Consider the following 14,840-nt stretch of genomic DNA (forward strand, 5'->3'; position numbering starts at 1 on the left):
TATGACGTTTGTTTACTAAAGCATGATTCTGGACGTAACAGGCCGTGCTAACAGCTTCAGCCCAGAAGAAACTAGGAAGCTTCGAATCGGCCAGCATAGTACGCGCAACCTCTATAAGAGTACGATTTCGTCTTTCAGCCACTCCATTTTGCTGTGGAGTTCGAGGTGCACTGTACTGCTGATCAATTCCCTTTTCTGCACAAAATGTATCCATGGCAACATTTTTGAATTCTGTCCCATTATCTGATCGAATAGCCTTCACTTTTGTACAGGTTTGATTTTCCACCAAAGTAATAAATTGTTTGATCAAACCCACAGTCTCACTCTTGTGACTTAGAAAGTACACCCAGGTGTAGCGTGAGTAGTCATCGACTATCACGAGACAATAAGCCTTCTTGCCAATACTTAACACATTCACGGGACCAAATAGATCCATATGAAGTAATTCAAGCACAACCTTGGTTGAAGGAGTAGGCTTGGATTTATGAGGCTTCCGATGAGCTTTTCCCTTGGCACAAGCAACACACTTTTCTACCAACATAAAGTCTTTGATTGGTAGATCACGGACCAGTTGACCTTTGGCAAGTTGATTCAAATTCTTCATATTCACATGTCCAAGGCGACGATGCCACAATAAACCATCATGTTATGATATCTTCGAAAATAGACAAGTAATTTGTTCACACGGCTTCTTGTTCATATCAATGACATAAGCATTTCCCCGTCTCTCAGCTGTCATCAAAAACCAATCTTCAGGAATGACAATCCCTGGTTTCAATACGTAGTATCCTTTCTTTGTAAAATGAACTGAATTTCCTCGGTCACAAATTTGTGAAATGCTCAGCAGATTGTGTTTCAGTTCTGGGACATAATTCACATTTTCGAAGCTTAAAACGCCGTTTTTCACTGTTCCCTTCAACGTGATTCTTCCAGATTCTCCTCCCGCAAAAGAGACATATCCACCGTCAAATTCTTTTACATTGACCAGTTGAGACAAGTCTCACGTCATATGCCTGGAACAACCACTATCCATGTACCAGAGGCGCACCGTAGTCCTCCACAGCTGTTCCTACACGATTAGCTGGATCAGTTAGATTTAGGAACCCAGCCCATAGTGGATCTGGGTTTCCCTTGTGCATCAAAGTAAGTCACTCTCTGCCATACCAAATTGTCTTTATTTAAAAATTTCGAAGGATTTTTAACGGCAGAATTTTGATGAGAAGTATGAGATGAATTGGAATGCGTGGTCTTAGCTTTAGGTTTCCAATGCTTATTTGACCATCGAGAATTGTAGTTACCAAACGCTTTATATCGATCTTTTCGAAAATCCTTTTGTTGATTTTGATTTCTACGTTTGGCTGCATTCCAATCTTGATCAGAAGGTTTAGCCTTACGATAGTTATTCCTCATTGTCTTAGACTTTTCAGTCGTCACTGACTCTGAATAACGATATCGGTTTGGCTTGACTTTCTGATTTTGTGCATATTTATTTTTAGACTGCACACTTGGGAGATGAACACAGTTTCTGGCAATGTGTCCGGCAACTCCACAATTGAAACATGTTTGACGTTTCAATCTATGGAAGTTTTGATGCTTCATAGCAGACATGTATTTATTGGGTTTAGAAGAATGAGCTTGATTTATGTTTCTTGCTTGGTTAACTTGTGCCTTTTCTGAGCATTTAGGTACCTGTTGATTAGAACTAGCACTGGCACAAGTATGAGATTCAGATGGATTAGATTTATCGTTATCAGAATCTTTTTGAAAAGATGTTTCAGATTCAGTTTGAATTTTCTTTTCAGAAACCTTTTCTTGCAATTTTTCATTCAAAACAATCACTTCTTCCTGTTGAAAATCAGATTCAGTTTTAATCTCAGAAGATGTTGAAACTTCATCAACACATGTATCATCTGAGTTTGATAAGGGTCCTTTTCATCCTCGGTTTTCAATGGGGTCCCACTAGGTTCAACATTAGGGACTTCCACTGAGACCGATTCAGAAGAAGAATCAGAACACGGTTGATTCTCTTGAGAAGAAGTTTCAGTGGTTTCACTGAATGCGTCCTGAGGGACCTCACCTGTCACGCTGTCAACAGCTGAAGAGTTAGAAACATTAGAATCACAATTTTTAGCTACTGAAAAACATCCATCATCACACACATTATTCAAAGTTTCATCACAAGCATTCACAGTTTTGCCCAAAACATCAGGCCCAAAAGAAGACGAAACATAGCTATGAAACGAGTTCAAAAATGATTCTCCAAACACACAACCAGAATCAGTTTTATCAAAAATAGGTTTAGAAACATCAGAATCTAAAGGTGGTTCATTCCCAAACATATCTCCTCATCTTACTTCAGGTACTTCATCTGCACATGATGAAGAAGCGTTTGGATCAAAAGTACCCTTGGACACAAAACAAACTGGTTTAACCACCTTTTTTTCAACAGGTCTGACATTTACTGATGGCTTACAGTTTTTGGGACCATAAGTCATTTTGCTTTCATTTATCATTTCCTCCTCAGTCATAGGTAAGTAAGTATAATTGTCATTATAAGGAGGAGGAGCCTGATTAAAACCCAATCCCAACCCTTTCCTTTTCTGGTATGCTAGCTGTTGATCACACAGGTTTTTGACTAATTTGCTGGAAGAATCAAACTTTTTAATATTTAGCTCATTTATTTGATATCTATCTCTGATATCCTCCAGTTCTTTAGTCACATCGCATAGTTTTTCTTGAACCATGAAGAGTTGGGCAGTTTTTACACTAACATCATCCTTGAGTTGGATGATGTCTTTTCGCTGAGCTTCGATTTTCTCCTTAAAAAGTTTATTATTAGCCAAAGTGAAAATTTTCCTTTTAATGTCATTATAATCTTCGATTAGCTCAGCGTTGTGTATTCTATAGGCTTCAACTCGTTCTCTACATTCAGGGGTACAGAAAACAGAAATTACCTCTTCTTTGGTGAGACCTTTGACTGGAGCTGAAAGAATCTGAGTCATGAAAGCAAGATTTTCAGCTGAAATCTCCTCCTCAGGTGCTGAAATCTCATCCTCAGGCGCTGAAACTTGATCATCTGTGGCCATGAAAGCAATGTTGCTTGAATCAGCTTGATTTTCTGGAGCTGAGATGTTCAGTCGCTCAATTTCCGAATTCCAATCAAAGGGCGAATCAGGCTGAACCACCAAGGCTTGAGCTAATCCCAGAGGTTGAGGACTTCCACTGGCAGCAGCATCAGCGGACATACTCGATGTAGTCACAAGAGCTCTCTCTCGATTAGGTGTAGCAGGCGCAGCAGGTTGGGCTGGAGTTTGTTCACTATTGACCCTAGTTTTGGTACAGTTTCTTACCAAATGACCTGGTTCATGACAATTGTAGCAACGAAATTCAAATGGCATTTTTGTGGGTCCAGTAAAGGTAAGACCTTGCCATTTATTTCTACCGGTTTTCTTCACAAAATTTTTGGCTCTAAATGCTGCCATAGCCATCTGCCAAGTTATATCCATTTCTTCTACATCTTCGGGATGAATTTGATCTAAGTCATCCATAGAAAACTTAGGAGGATTAAGTTTACCAGCAGCAAAAGCATTCAAGCAATTTATGACAGAAGCAGCTATATCAAGGTTTTCCTTTGACTGTTGCGAGAAGAAAGCAATCATCTCGTTGTTAGCAGTGGGAGTTGACGATGCAGCAGTAGTAGCATTAGCAGAAGGTGGTGCAGCAGCAACAGCAGGTGCTGGAGTTCCAGAGTAGTAAAGATTTGGTGAGGTAGGAGCAGCTTTAGCAGAAGCAGAGTTGCTGAACATTTGAAAACCAGTGTGAGACACAAAAGCAGTATTATTGCTTGATGTCGAGGGTGTTGCAGTGAATCCAGCAGCTAACATGCTATTCTTGTAATTTGTTTCTCTTTGTTTATCATCTATCTCACAAGCCTTAATGTGAGAAATCATTTCAGATAAGCTACATCTTGCTAGATCCTTGGTTTTCTTGATCATTGTGACGTGATGATCCCAACTTTTTGGTAAAGCATTTAGAAGCTGCCTATTAGATGAGGCATTTGACGTGTGCATTTCCTCTATCTGCATTTGAGTAACTAACTTAACGAATCTCTGAATTTGATTATCAACAGTCTCTCCATATATATGATTAAAATTGTTGGTGCATTACATCTGCTGATTACGTCTTGTATCGAGTCAGAGTCATAGAATGATAGATCTTAGCTTGAAATATAGAAAATAGTGAGATTGTATATGTTTAAGATAGTTGGGCCGCTCATTAGTCGTTTAGATATATGGACCGCTCGAATGGTCATGTTCTGGGCCGCTCTTATGACAAGATAGTTGGACCGCTCGAGTGACTGTCTGGGCCGCTTATTGGGCCTGTCCAATAAGCGGTCCCAATGTCCTATAAATACCTTATGAGCGGATTCATTTGTAACGGTTCCTGATTTTCGTACCGAAGTGCTGCCGGATCGAAAACAGGTTGTATTCATCGTCAAATCAATAGAAAAGTAGTTTAAAGTGTATGTCAAGCTATTCCTACGTCATTTACTTGTTTTCCGCACCTGTAATTGACGAAAACACCTCTGAACGACTCGTTCGGGTCGCCAAACGATCCTACAAGTGGTATCAGAGCTTCAGGAGGAGGAGTTCTACAGGAAATAGCTGAAAATTGTCGAAAATTCTGTCTTCTACTCATTCTTTTTCAGTTTCAGATATTTTTTACGGTCGAAACTTGCTCAAAATCTCAGGGATTGTGCGCGATGGTATAAAGACAAACCCTTGAAAGTTTGGGGTTGAAATTCGAAGAAATAGTGGGTTAAACTGTTGTCCGAAGTTGGATCGCTTTTCTGGAACAACTCTGGATCGCTTATTGGACCTAGCTTGAACCGCTTATCCAGACGATCTTTGGACCGCGTATTCGGTCGAATTACTTGAACCGCTCCAAACTATTTCAAGTGTGAACCGCTCGAACAACATATTTGTGAACCGCTCATTTGTTCGGTCTGACTTGAATCGCTCATTCGGACCGCTTATACATCAAATCCTGAACCGCTCAAATTGATAAGTGTTGAACCGCTCATCCGAACATCATTCTTGAACCGCTCGAACAACACATCTTGAATCGCTCAAACGACATATCTTGGACCGCTCCAAGGAATTATTTTTGGATCGCTTTTCTGTCAGTTATTTTGAATATTGTGCTAAATCATCATGAATTCTGAGTTTTACAACGCCTTTGCTACACCAAGTACTCCAGCCGCGATTGCTCAAGCCATGAATCTTGAAAATGAGACGGGAACCACCCAGAAACCCCCGAAACTGATGAGTATTGAAGAATACTACGGGTGGAAGGATAGATTTGAAAATTGGGTTCAAGCAAATCATCTTAGATCATGGGAATGTATCTTGAAGAAGTATGTGTTACCAAGAACAGAGGTGAATGTTATCAAACAGATATTTGAATTCACAGATCAAGAACGTGCAATGTATAGAGCAGAAAAAATGATGATCAGTTTATTACAACAAGCGATTAAAGAAGATATATTCATTCTGTTAGAACACGACAAAACTGCTAAGTCAATATGGGAAGCTCTTAAAATCAAATTCGAGGGAAGTACGAGTATGGTTAAAAGCAAAAAAGCATTGCTTAAGAAAGAGTTTGATCTTTTTAGCAGTTTACCAGGAGAGGATACTAAGACGCTGATTGAAAGATACTGTCACTTAGTGAGATCATTAATAATGATTGGTGTTGATAAAAATCGTGAAGAGTATGTGGATAAATTGGCTGACGCGTTACCTCAGAAAGAGTGGGGAACGTATTTGATGATATTGAAAAACACGGGTGTTTATGACGGACTGACAATTGGGCAATTTATTTAAAAATTAGAGGCTCAGAATCTTGAACAGCAAAAGATCGCTAGAATGAACAGTCCTAGTGGTCAACAGGATGTTAAAATGTACTATAAAGGTAGTGTTCCAGTTTCTGAAGCTGAAAGAAGTCCAAAGATTCAAACCGCCTTCAGTGCTGGAGATTCATCAGAAAAAGCTGATCAGAGTTCAAACAAGATTAGCAGCGGGTTTTCATCATTTCCGAGTGTGAATCCAAAAGAGACTAACACAAGCTTTCAGTCTCAGAGTACGAAAACCGGAAATGGATACATAATTCAGTGCAACATAGCTCTCAACCTTCCAGAAGGTCAAAGCTTCTCTGAAGACACTGCGAAAGACCACATGGCACTTCTGGGTTCAGTTCTGTTATCCTATGAAGGTCTAGTCGCTGGTCGGATCGGAAATCCTATGCTTACCAAAGAGGATTATGATCAAATAGACGCTGAGGAAATGGAACTCATGGATATCAAATGGTGTCTTGCAAGTGTTCTTCGTCGGGCTGAGAAATTCAAAACTATAACCGGGAGAAATGACTTTCTTGATGCTCATGTTTCAACTTTAGGTTTTGATAAATCTAAAGTTACTTGTTTTCGTTGCAGGGAGAAAGGCCATTTCAAGCGGGAGTGCAAAGGAAGAGAAGCTAGCGGAGCACAGAATCCATTCGGGAAAGATGACTACTACCGCAAAGCTATCTATCAGCAAGTCGGGCAATCCCAGGAACCTCAGACAGCTCATGGAAGAAAGATTGAAGATCCCAAAAGAGCTTGTTTGGTAGATTTTAGCTGGAATGACTATATATCATCTGAAGCCACAGCTGCACGCATTATCGATCAAGATGATGAGAGACTACCAGAGGGTTTCAGTTGGGATATGTTTGTGGATGAGAAGGGAGAATACAAAGCTTTCATTGCCAAGATTGTCCGAGAGCCAGATTTGTTTGCTACTTGGATGAAATCGATTGGTGTGAATGTGCAAAGTGAGAATGAAAAGTCTGTATCATCTGCTGAAAATTCAGAAAGTACTGATGAACTTTCAGAAAGATCTGGAGAAATTTCAGACGGTTCAGATGAGAGTTTATCGAGTTCTGATGAGAGTGTACAGAATGAAATTGTTTCAGAAAAACCAGTTGTATTTGATAAAACACCGTCTGATTCTGGTGTTTCTGATGGTGATTCTGAAAAATCTGTTCAGTTTGATCAGTCACCTGATCACAGCAGCAGTGATGATGAGGAAAAACATATAAATGTTGCTAAGTCTCATCTTTCTTCTGATAGTTTTCATTTATATTTTGCAGAACGGATGGAGAAACTGAAGGAAAAACGAGCTGCTCAAGAACAATAAACTGAATCTGAAGGTGATTTTCAAATTACTAAGAATGTTGTTGAGAAGATTACTGAGGTTGTAAAAGAAGAAGAAAAGGTGATTGAAGTAGAAAAGGTGGTCGATCAAGTGTTGGATACTGATGAGGAGTCCGAGTCGAAATCTAAGTCTGGAGGGTCAAAGTCGTCAGTTAACAGTCAAAATTCGTCGGTCAAACGGTGTTACAGTAAAGAATTTTTGTTATCGAAAGCAAATTTGGATGATGAAACATTCGAAGTTGTTTATACTTTGAATGGTTCTGACAAATTATATTACAACAAAGAGTTTCCGATAATGAATATCAAAACGGAAGTAATCAACAAAATTTTTAAACTAGTAGAGGTTAATATTCCTGAATTAAAAGTTTTGAACAATTTTGAAAAACCTATAAAATATACTTCTAGAATTCAACAACGTCTAAACAAGAAAAAAGGTTACAATTCTGGTTCTGATTTTCCAAAGAAACCTAACCAAAATCGTAGCTACAAAAAGAAAGGTTTAGGTTTTATTCCACCAGAAAATGATAAAAATATGAAAAATTCTAAAATGAAATCTGAATTTGTGTCAGGTGGAAGCTCAGACGAGGAACAGAAGAAACCGTTCTGGAGACAGTCAAACCAGGAGTTTCTTGCTGAAAGAAAGAAGAATGGAGTTGAGATTAGTTATCTAAGAGAGACTCGAACCTGTTACAGATGCAATGAAGTCGGTCACATTGCATGGAACTGTACACGGAATGCCAAAGAAAAACAGGGAGTTTCTCAGAAGTTGAAAGAGAAAGTTGTTGATGTTGAACCACCTACTGAAAAACTTAGAATGTTTGAGAATTCAAAATTCGAGGTAGGTGAATGCTCAAAAAAGAACAAGTATGAGAAGAAAGGAAAAGACAACCAGGTCTGGGTTGCAAAGAAAGATGAAGTAAATGTCGGCGATGAATCTGGTTCCACAAAGCCAGAAGAGCCACAGGTTGAGAAAAAGATCTCAGTGAATGATGAGGAGTTTCCATCATTGAAGTTTGAGGAAGTAAAGAAGAAAGTGGGAAAAACTGAGATTTCGAATCAGTTTTACAAAGAAAAGAATGATTTTGATGTCGAGAAAACATTCAACGGGAATGTTAAAAAGATATTTGGGAAAATGTTGAGTGGAAGAGCAAAGGGGGTCAAAGATTTTTACGCCACGAAAAAGGCTACATACAACCCGACAACTCAGGAGTTGAAATCCATCAAGTCTGAGAAGACTTGGATGGATGTTTGTTTTCCATGATAGTCTAAGGACTACGCCGGAGATCCCAAGTTTATATCGTGGATCAGGAATCGGCATCATTCTAGTTTTTGATGTATTTGTTTGAATGATTGTGATTAATGTTTGAATGTTTTGCAGGTGAAAGGACTACGCCGGAGCTTCCAGGGTGGTAATTGCGAAGCAGGAATCGGCATTCTGATTGATATAATGGTGATGTAGACGTAATATTCCTACATGTGGTAGTTGTTTGGGTATCTACAAGTGGTAATCTTGATCCCACAAGTGGTATTTGTGGTTAAATTTTGAGATGTTTGTATACTTTGAAGAGGTTACATTTACGAGTGATACAGAAGGTTCTTAGATGCAAATGGTAAATCAGGGACATTAATTTGTACTTGATTTACTATTCATGACAAAAGACAGACAAGATGATGAACCACATCCCCGTACTTAAAATTGATACTCCTACAAGTGGTTGTTATCAACACAAATTCATTTTCCGGAAAAATCATTTTGATTAAAACAAACTTAAGTGTTTTGAAATCTAAATGAGAAAATGATTTGTGAAAGGGGGAGTTCAGATTGTTTATGCCTAGTGGATGGCGATTTGATGTGTTTCAGTGTCAGTTGTCAAGTTTCTGTACAGTTTGTTTTTGTATTTTATGTTTCTAGTAGGTCAAGAGTATAGAAGTTTTCACATTTTCTTTAAAATGTGTTTGCATTTTAGGGGGAGTAGGGAAATTTCAGAAAATCCAAAAACATTTGAAATTTTGAAAAAGCCAAAAACATGATAAAATTCAAAAATGAGTTTTGTTGCGAAAAAGGGGAAATGATAGTACATCAGTGGACTATCACGGCACGCTAAAGAAATGTAAAGTCTAAAAAGTGTTAAACAATCTTACTGCGGATGTGTCAGTAGATTTTCGCACATTTAGTAAATTGAAACGAGATATAAACCTAATTCAAACTTGCTTAATTTGTGGGTAACTATTCTTGGATATATGGGTAACCCCCAAAATCTTGTTTGAAAGGTCCCATATTCTGAGATACTAGGTCTTTATACTCAGTGATATCTGGGGTATTATCCCGGGACTTCTGCTATATGGAAATACTGACCTAGTCCCCGGATAATACTAGGGGTGAGCAAAAGGAAATACCGACCCTACCCGACCATTACCCGACCCGACCCGACCCGAGAACCGATCAAACATAAAATATAGAACCGATTCACTACCCTAAATATAGGGTCGGTTCCGGTCCATAGGTCAAAGTCGGGTTTCACCATGAAAAGAACCGAGAACCGACCCGACCCGACCCTATTTTATATGAAAAATTGGAACCGATCTAAATACCTAGGTACTTAGGTTCGGGTCGGGTTGGGTATTTTTCGGTTCGGTTCTCGGTTATTTTCGGTCCGGACCTAAACTTGCTCACCCCTAGATAATACTTTCTGCTAAAAGCTTTGAAACATAAGCTTCGCCCTCAGCATGCTGATGAAACAATAAAATTGATAGTCGCTGCTGTTGAAATGCAAAAAGATCCTCTAAAGGGGACCCACCAAAAGTCGAGCCGTCATCTCTCTGCTGAACGGAAGTTCTGACCTGAGCTCTCATGGTTTTCGTAGCTAACCCCTTTACAGATATCAGTTGTGGTATACTCACCTGTAAGACTGAATATTTGGGATCTGGATACGGGAGTATATTCAAGTGGAGTGATACACAATTAAGTTTAAGTCTCTAAAACATTAATATCGTATCTCGAATCAATTGAAATTTGTGTTGAGAATTTAAGAGGACAAACATACTGACAATCTAGGTAAATTGTTTAAAGCTTAAAATGAAATCAAGCTTAATGGTGTTGGTGATATGTCTCAAAACTGATATGATCCTCTTGCACGAGCAAACAAAAAATATTGTTTGTAAATATTTCATTGTGTGCATTTCATTTCTTTACATTGAAAAATCCAAAAAGATTTTGTGTGTGTTTTAGCATAATTTTTGAAAAAGTCAAAAAGATTTTCGACAACTGATATTGGAAAACTGATTTTCAAAATTCCGAGTGCTAAACATGATGAACAGAATTTGAGGGGGAGTGTTTGTGTAAATCTAACTGTTTTCGTTAAATCTAGCCTTCTTCAAGTGGTTCATCATAGATTGTTTTTGAGGGGAGTCAAATGTTGGTGCATAGTTGTTGAAATTAACTTGCAAAAAGAAATTTACTTTAAGGTAGAGTTTATGCAGGTTAGCCAGGCAAAGAACCTGAAGATGTTGCTGAAGATCAAAGGAATGCCAGCAAATCGAGAGGGGGAGTCTGTTGATAGAGAGAGAGAAGCTCAAAGACTGATCAAGACTGAAGATGTGAAGATACAGCATGGTGTGACTCGATAGTCGACTCCATCAACATCTGAGGGGGAGTCTGTTGGTGCATTACATCTGCTGATTACGTCTTGTATCGAGTCAGAGTCATAGAATGATAGATCTTAGCTTGAAATATAGAAAATAGTGAGATTGTATATGTTTAAGATAGTTGGGCCGCTCATTAGTCGTTTAGATATATGGACCGCTCGAATGGTCATGTTCTGGGCCGCTCTTATGACAAGATAGTTGGACCGCTCGAGTGACTGTCTGGGCCGCTTATTGGGCCTGTCCAATAAGCGGTCCCAATGTCCTATAAATACCTTATGAGCGGATTCATTTGTAACGGTTCCTGATTTTCGTACCGAAGTGCTGCCGGATCGAAAACAGGTTGTATTCATCGTCAAATCAATAGAAAAGTAGTTTAAAGTGTATGTCAAGCTATTCCTACGTCATTTACTTGTTTTCCGCACCTGTAATTGACGAAAACACCTCTGAACGACTCGTTCGGGTCGCCAAACGATCCTACAAAAATTGTTGAAACTTTGACTCAGCAGATTTCTACGACTCTCTTTCATATCTTCATTGCCTTCATAGACATCTATTAATGATTCCCACAATTCCTTAGCAGATTTGCAAGTGCGAAAACCAATAGCAATGTCTGGTCCCAATGCCATGGTCAGGTAAGAAAATGCCATATCATCTTCCTCAACAATTTTAAAATCTTCTTCAGTGTACCGATCAACAGGCTTTTTCACTTTCACACCAGCATCAGTAGGACTATCCATCATAATTTCTCTTGGGCCTCTTAGAATACTTCGCCAGATTTTTGCATCTTTGACCTTAACATGTTTTTCGAAACGCCACTTCCACTCAGGGAATTCATTTCCATCTAACATCCGGGGAACACGAGTGGTAGTTCCAATGATGGAATCCAATTCTTGATGCTTAGTCATAGCTGCCAGGTCAACACTTTGATTACTTGAAGTCATTGTTACTCAGTTACTTAATTAATTTACTGATTAATTAATTATTTAAGTTCAAGAGTCCAAGAGTCCAAAGTTCACAATCAGAATAACGTTGCAAATGTCGTTGCGAGTCGAGACAGGAGTCGAGACTGAATCAGTAAGTATGTCGAGACAGTTGTTGCGAGTCAACCAAATCCTAAGTCGAGACCAGTGTTGTGAGTCGAGATCAGGAACAACCAAAACTTGAAGCCAGTCGAGACAAATGGTTTCGAGTTAAAGATGCCCAACTCGAGACCACAGCAGTTGCGAGTCGAGACCAGAACGTTATTTCCACTCGAGACAGAAGAATTAAGCAATCGAGACTGATGATCTTGAGTCGAGACTAAGCTGAATGTGAGTCGAGATCCTGCAAAACAAACTTGTGAGATAAACGTAACTGTGATTCCTGATTTTTAGCAGCTTCCAAAAATTCAAAGATATGAGATCTTTGAATCTTTTATCCTCAACAAACTTCCGTTGATTTAGCAAACACCTTAGACAACGAATCACAATCCAAAATCAGCAACTTTAAACAATATTTGCGAAGAACAGTTGAATCCGAACACAATAATAATACTGAAATTCTGTAAAACACTAGCAAACAAGATCAGTAACAATTAATGCCTTCTTGAATCCAATGATATCAAAACCGAACCAAGACTTGGTTTCTTGGCTCTGATACCACTTGTAACTCCCGTAGAACGGATCTTTCAATGATATCAAACCTAATCTTGTGAAAGTGCGGAAACCAAACACAAGATGATTCAAGATCAATCGAAAAATATGAAAAACAAATAACAAACCGAATCACCTTTCAAACTTGCACATGATTCTATTACTATCAACTAGCAAAACCGTCTGGTACAAGTTCACAATCAAAATCGCCTCCCTCTCTAACTCTCTAGAATTTGTGTAACAATGGAGGTTCCAAGAAGTTCAAACCTAAAAACAAGTTAGAAACTTGTTTTTATACTAACTCAAGCCCACTTCCCTACATGGGCTCCCTTGGGCCTGCTTGGCCCACATGGCCTAAAGCTTGGCCCAAGTGACCTGTAAAGGTCCAAAACCTAATATAAACTAACTCGGTAAGACCCAGTTCGGAACCATAGCTCGTTCTATTAATTTGATGCATTAGTCTCACACTTTAGGGCCTAACACCTGACCCAACCTCTTCATAGCATGAATTCAGCAACGTCTTCAACAGAGTCTATGGTCGTTGCTATGTTGCAGATGTTGTGGAAGTTCTTGACTTCTGAACTCTCAGCACTGGGTCTCTTTCTTCAGATTTTGTGGTTAGCTTCATATCAAGATCACGATCAGCATTTGCTTGAAAATCTTGTCAAAAAGAATGTGAGAGGAGGATTCTCAACAGCTCTTTTCTTCTTCAATCTTTGTCTTTCAAGCAGGTTCATGGTACTTCTTCAAATGCACTTTCATTGTCAGACGGCGTCTCGTATCCGGTTCTTCTGACTCAGGTACATCTTGTTGTTGTGATGCTTTAGGCTTCTTTAGCAACTAACAGCATCTCAGTCTTCATCAACCCCTGTTCTTGATTGAAATCAAGTTCTGCACATGCTCACATACTCATAAGCAAACATTTCTCATGCAACAGGGAGAGTACCGTATGGACACTAGGTACATCAAATTTCACAATTTAAATTCTTTTAACTTTTGATGATCAGTCAAATCTTCAAGAACGGTTATAATTTTTAATTTTAAGAAAAACAATTAAAAACTCTATTTTTGGATTTTTGGTTTTATAGAAAAACAAGACGCTATTTTTGTATTTTTGAATTTTTCTATTTTTTTTAATTTTAAGAACTAAAACAAATAAAAAACTCAAAATATAAACAACTACCATAATATACAATTACAATTGCAATGGGATCAAAATTCGTTCTCGGGCAGACTAAGGAACAATTTTCAGTACGAGTCTAATCAAACTGGTCTTTGCGATTGCCAATATGTTTGTCCACTTAAACTTTAACGCTCAACCTTCAATTTTTCAACTTCGTGATATGCTTAAGGTAATATTATACTATTATACCCGTGTGTCCCATTCCAAGGCATACCCCCGCGATCAAGGTAAGCACAACGATTCATCGTAGCAGGTGAGTATACTAATGTCATCCTTTAAGATATCCTGACTGTGTCTAGGTCTGCATATAATCTGTTTTATCATGTGTTTTTTTTTCAAATCAGAAAACTATACTAATAGTTATTATTATTATTAATATATTAATATATTATAACTAATGATTATGTAATGATAACCAAATGATTATAATTATTATATTATGCCTTCTTCTTCCTAAAATAAACCCACAAACCCTAATTTCCAAAATATCAGCCGCCACAATCTACAGACGATCAAGACGATGAAGGTGAACTGTTCTGAGATGGTTGGGTGTCGTATTGCAGGTATGAGATGATAACGAAAGAAGATGATGGGGTCGGATAATGTCGGAACGATGACCGGAGACTACGGTGACTCGAAATAAATGATGAAGGTGATCGGACGTTGGAGGTGATGATGATCGGAGAGATGAGCGGCGTCGACGATCAAGCTAGCAAGATATAACGACAGTGAAGCGGTAGTGTGCTATGGTGATTAATGGTGATCGGAGGTGAGAATCACGATGATGGCAGTAGCAGGTTGGTCGGACGATGATGGACGTAGATGAACAATGGAAGTGACGAACCGGTGGTCGGAGAAGATGGTTGGAGGTTCACGTCGGGTTCACGAAGATGATGATAAACTCGAAACCGGAGTCGAAATCTGCTGATAACTCGAAACTGGAACTCGAAAACTCGAACTCGAAACAGTGAGTCGAAACGGTGAAATTGTGAAGTCGAAACCCGAGACCGTTGTTGCGACCACCTTCTGTGAGCAGTGAGTCAAAACAGTTGTTGCGACTCGAGAAGAATCACTCGAGACCATGTGAGGGTGATGAGGAGTCGAGACCTTGAAGGCTATGTTATCGGTTGCG

This window comes from Helianthus annuus, chromosome 4, assembly GCF_002127325.2.
Source record: "Helianthus annuus cultivar XRQ/B chromosome 4, HanXRQr2.0-SUNRISE, whole genome shotgun sequence".
Classification (NCBI taxonomy): domain Eukaryota; kingdom Viridiplantae; phylum Streptophyta; class Magnoliopsida; order Asterales; family Asteraceae; genus Helianthus; species Helianthus annuus.